Below are 6,057 nucleotides of genomic sequence, written 5' to 3'. Positions count from 1 at the left end.
TGTGATACATATTCTGAAAGAGCAACTCTTCTTCTTCTAGTGATAAATCTCGAAATTCCATCGAGCCCGGTGTAGGGATAGTTTGAGTTGGAATTGGGTTAGGTTAATCTGGGTTGACTTAGGTAAGACCTGCTTGAAGAGCATATTTGCACATCTCTTTGAGAAAGGGGCACCATTTTTCATTTGTGAATTATCGCAATGTATTTATGTAAAGTACAAAACTACAAAAGCACCCTGGTTCCAAGCATAATTTTCCGTTTTCGAAATATCATCAAGATGACATTTTTCTCATTTTATCGACCTTAATCACATTATAATGATTTCTATCCCATTTTAATGATCTTAATAGTTCCTTCCTCTGTATTTATAAGGCACTCTAAGAAAACAGCTGATCGGTATACTTAAAAGTTAACGTGGGATACACGGATTTTTTTCTCAATTGATTCCCAAGACGGGTACATTTCTACGATCCAGAAACAAAGCAACAATCGATGGAATGGTGACACTCTGGTTCTCCAAGACCTAAGAAGTTTTGTGCCCAAAAATCTGCTGGAAAAGTTCTTGCTTCAGTTTTTTGGGATTGCCATGGATTAATCATCATTGATTTTTTGGAGGAGAGTAGAACAACAACCAGAGAATACCATTCGACGTTACTGATCACTGTACGGGAAAAAATTAAAGAGAGAAGACGCGGAAAGCTACCCAAAGGTGTTTTATTTTTGCAGGACAACGCCCACGCATTTAAATCTCATGTTGCCATGCAAAAAATTCGTGATTTAGGGTTTGAACACCCCCATTATTCACCAGATTTGGCTCCATCCGACTATCATCTCTTTCCTCAGCTGAAAAAAGTTTAAAAGTTCGTAAATTTTCTTCCAACGAGGAGGTAATAAAAGCTGTGTAGGTCGGGTTTGCAGAGCAAGAAGAAACATTTTTTTTTTGAAAGATCTAGAGACGTTGCAGGTTCGCTGTGATAAATATATCCAATTAAGAGGAGAATATGTTGAGTAATTAAATATTTTGACATTGAAATTTTGTTTGGTTCTATAGTAGGCTAAGAATTTTTCAATATATCCTCGTAGTAACTTCAATTGATAATAATTATCGAAAATTTTGTGACAACTGATGCTTATACTATTTTTCTTCCATGAATTTGTGGAAACAATTTTTGTTTTCCAGTCTCACTGTGGAAGAGATTTAACTTCCGAATATCGTCTGTTGTTATTCGATTCGTTCACAATAGAACGACTTTTATGAAAACAGGTATGTACCAAAACGACCATATGCATTCAAATCGATGTTAATAGTTCGAGAATCATCCGCTTAATCGCTTAGTCCTTCCGTATCCACAAAAAAAAAACTTTCCCCTTGTGGGAATGTTCAATAGGCGAGCCTGCGAAATAATTAATACAGAGATGAGACTGAGGGAACCAATTTCCTCTTTAATCAGCCAGCGAGAATTACCTCCGAACGTCTGAAATATTTTCGAGACAAATTTAGATACGAATCAGATACATCTCAGCCCCCTCAGAGGAAGTCGAACAGACTTCGGGATCAACGGTCAAGGTCCGCATCCACCCCGGGTCTTTTCACCCCCCGTCTGACTATTAACGAAGAGGAGCAGGCAACCGAATTCCTTTTCTGAAACTGACCGCAACAATGCCCAACCTGTCACAACAAAACGATGTCCGGTGTTATTGCCGCTAAAGAAGGAAACGTAAGGTGTAATCCTCCGATTTCTGGTGGTAGTAAAACGGGTGATTATTCTTCTCGAAGTAGTAGGATAACATCAGGTATAATGTCAGAGCCATTGTGGTAACACTACGGTTGTTTAGGTGTGTATGTTCGACAATAAATATGATTGTTTGGAAATATTTGGTCACTTATTTACTGCCTTGTTCGATGCTTTGTAGGCAGTATAAATTTTCGCCTCATTAACGTTTCCTACGTTGTTGACGGTAAATGGCAAGAACTGGCTTTCTTTTATTGTTGCTATACTGAATAGAGGCGTTATCTGCAGGGATAAATACACTGCTCGAAAGTAAAGTGGACATTCGAGAGAGAACTAATTTTTTGCACTTGAACCAAACTCCTAGAAGGGCTAGATCAAAATAAATGGCACTTTTCAGCTATTTTTCAGATAAACAAAGAATTGTGAAACCCGTAGCCTCCAACAACTCTTCGTTTCTGAGTTATTTAGATGCAAAAATTGTCACATAACTTTTTCGTCACATATCTGAAACTTGAACCTTCTACAGGCACTTTTTAACGTAGAATGCACCAGTGATCTTTGCTTCATAATTCGAAATCAAATTTTTTCAAGATTATCAATAGGTACTGCGTGAAAAATTGCCTGTAGAAGGTCCAAATTTCAAAAATGAAGGAAGTTTTCACCATTTTTTGTTTTTCTGAAAAATAGTTCGGAAAAGTTCTATTTCTGTTTGAATGTAGCTCAAGTTATACCATTGCGAACCAAAGGAAAGAGTGCTTTGGACAGGAAACTTGTAGGAGAAACTTGTTCCTCGTTGAAGCCGTCCCAGATATTGGATTTCATCAGATCTCTGGAACTGGTCCCATCGAAATTATTTTTTTCGAGCTTTATCGACCCGGGTAATTTTTTGGCTAATTCGAGGTCGTAGATCACGAATATGCAATTCGTTTTTTTCTAGGATCAGTAGTTTCACGAAAAAATGATTTTTTGTGGGAAAATTGGAAAAATTGAGTCAAGTTTGAAGAGCTATAGCAGCTAGAAAAATCGTACTGAACATATGCTGATTTTTTTACACATAGATTGATCCCTTGCGAGTAAAAAGGTCTAATTTTCATTCAGCTATAGCATGCAGTTTAGATTTTATGACTTTTTCTGCAAAGGTCTAAAATTTCGGATTTTCTGTTGACCATAACTTAAAAAATAATCCTCATAGAGAAAATCTGTTTGTATATTCGCAATCTACGACCTCAATTTAGTAAACAGTTCGATTTTGATGGAAATCGGAGACGATGAATTTTTTGAAAAATTTTCCATAATATGTATGGAAAAAATTCGACTTTTCGAAAAATATTTTTTGACTCCGATCGGAACCAAATTGAAACTCTCACCTGAGTCGAGGGCGTAGATGACGAAAATGCAAACAGATATTTAAAAAAAAAAATTAGTTTTCAAGTTATGGTCGATGAAAAATTCGAAAATTTGGACCTTCTCGGGAAAAATCATAACTGTCAAACTATACGCTACAGCTTGATGAAAATTGGACCATTCTATTCACGAAGGATCAATCTATATGTAAAAAAATCAATATCTGTCCAGACCCATTTTTCTAGCTACTGTAGCTCTTCAAAGCTGACCTATTTTTGCGAAATTTTCCACAAAATATGGTTTTTTTGTTAAACTACTGCTTGTACAGAAAAACTGATAGCATATTCGTATTCTACGACCTCGATTTAGTAAATGTTTCGATTTTGGTGGAAATCGGAGACGAAGAATTTTTTGACAAATTTCCATGCATATGTATGAAAAAAATTCGATTTTTCGAAAATTATTTTTTGACTCCGATCGAAACCAAATTGATACTATTACCTAATTCGAGGGCGTAGATCACGAAAATGGAATCAGATATTTTTAAAAAAAAATTACTTTTCAAGTTATGGTCGATGGAAAACTCGAAATTTTGGACCTTCGTGGGAAAAATCATAACTTCCAAACTGTAAACTACAGCTTGATGAAAATGAGACCATTCCTTTCACGAAGGATCAATCTATATGTAAAAAGATCAGCATCTGTCCAAACCCATTTTTCTAGCTACTGTAGCTCTTCAAAGTTGACCTATTTTTTCGAAATTTTCCACGAAAAGTCGTTTTTTCGTCAAACTACTGATTGTACAGAAAAACTAATAGCATATTCGTAATCTACGACCTCGATTCACTCAAAAAAATTATCTGAGTCGATATAGCTGTAAAGGGCGTGATGAGATGAACAGCTCTGTTAATATAGAGATAAGTTTTTAGCAGCTTCAAGGAATACTTTCAAATTATGTCCTTCTGTTAAATATCTGTATATTTAACTAAGAAGAGACCCGTTCTTTCCATCTACGCCTTCTATCGTCACCGTAGGAGCTTGCGAGCGAGCAATTAGCCCATGAGAAATTGTCCGGTTAAAAATATCTTCCGTCATATTTTACGTCAGTCAATCCCTCCGTTAATCCAGACTCTCGTTACTTTCTCAGCCTGGGCAACCAAGAAAAATAAATAATTTATAGTCCTCTCCACCCCTCTCCCTCGCATAAGAATGTCCACTACGCCACATGGAGACATGTTGTCGATGTTTCCACACTGGTCCACATGTGCGTAGACCCTACAAGACGAAAACTGATACAAGCTGTCTTCCTCCCGGCCGAACGGTCTAATGTCGTGTGACATCCCAACATATGATTCCTATATTTACGTTTCAGTAACCGGGGTTTACTGTTCTATAAAAACGTCTCTGTAAACAATTCGGGATAGGATCATCCTCCCACAGAATGTTTACGACCGCTGGAACTACTCGACAATGGATTAATTAGCTGGTATAGTTCGAGATGGTTTTGTATACAATTTGTCGAGCTTGACGCCGCTGTGGAGGATCGACGACGTTTCCCAAGTTTTCAGGGAGATAGAAAACAATACAAGTCTTCACAAGCTAACATTGACGGCTGGTGTCCAGATACTGATTGCTCTACCAACAGCAAAGTGCATCTGACATACGAGGATGTATCGATATCTAGTTAGCCTAGACCAGTTCCATGCACAAAAAAAATATTGCGTTACCATAGCAACGAACATCAACTCATTAGAAGTGTCAGTGTGAAGTTTGAGGTCAAAAAAGTTAGCCAGAGTTACGCAATAGATTAAAAGAAAGGAGATGTCCATCAAAAAATTGGAGTATCGAGCCATCATCGAGTATCTGTATTTAAAAGGGTTAAGAGATGAGAAGATTTACGAAGATACCTATGCTTGATACCCTTGGTGATCAATGTCCTTCCTATACGACCGTAAAAAATTGGACTACAAGCTTCAAAAGAGGTAAATTTTCCATTGAAGATGATGACCGATCGGGAAGGCCAGTTTCTGTGTCAGTCCCCGAAAATATCGATGCAGTTCATGACATGATTTTATCAGATATCTGAAACACTGAATATTTCATACGAACGCGTTCATCATATAGTCTACGTCAATTTGGACATGAGAAACATTGCTGCAAAATAGATCCCTAAATGTTTGAATGTTGACCAAAAGCGTGCAAGGGTAGAAGCATCGCGTTCGATCTGTGCTCGATTTGAAAACGATGTAGACTTCTTAAACCGAATTTTTACTACGGATGAGACTTGGGTACATTTCTACGATCTAGAAACAAAGCAACAATCGACGAAATGGCGACACTCTGGTTCTCCAAGACCTAAGAAATTTCGTGTCCAAAAATCTGCTGGAAAAGTTCTTGCTTCAGTTTTTTGGGATTGCCATGTTGTAATCATGATTGATTTTTGGATAATGGTAGAATAATAACCGGAGATTACTATTCGATATTACTGACCACTCTACGGGAAAAAATTGAAGAGAAAAGACGCGGAAAGCTATCCAGAGGTGTTTTGTTTTTGCAGGACAACGACCCTGCATACAAATCTCATGTTGCCATGCAAAAAATTCGTGATTTAGGGTTTGAATTACTAGAACACCCACCTTATTCACCAGATCATCTCTTTCCTCAACTGAAAAAAAATTTAAAAGGTCTTAAATTTTCTTCCAACGAGGAGGTAATAAAAGCTGTGGAGGTCTGGTTTGCAGAGCAAGAAGAAACATTTCTTTTGAAAGGTCTAGAGACGTTGCAGGTTCGCTGTAATAAATGTATCCAATTAAGAGGAGAATATGTTGAGTAATAAAATATTTCGAAATTGAAATTTTGTTCGGTTCTATCATAGTAGGCTAAGAATTTTTCAATATATCCTCGTACTTTGAATGCGAGTGGACGTTTATGGTGACCATCTCCAACTACTACGTCAAAATTCAGCTCCCAACTTGAATCGC

This window comes from Coccinella septempunctata, chromosome 3 (genome assembly GCF_907165205.1).
Source record: "Coccinella septempunctata chromosome 3, icCocSept1.1, whole genome shotgun sequence".
In the NCBI taxonomy this organism is placed as follows: Eukaryota; Metazoa; Arthropoda; class Insecta; order Coleoptera; family Coccinellidae; genus Coccinella; species Coccinella septempunctata.
The sequence above is the reverse complement of the archived record's forward strand: the minus strand, read 5'-3'. Positions refer to the sequence as shown.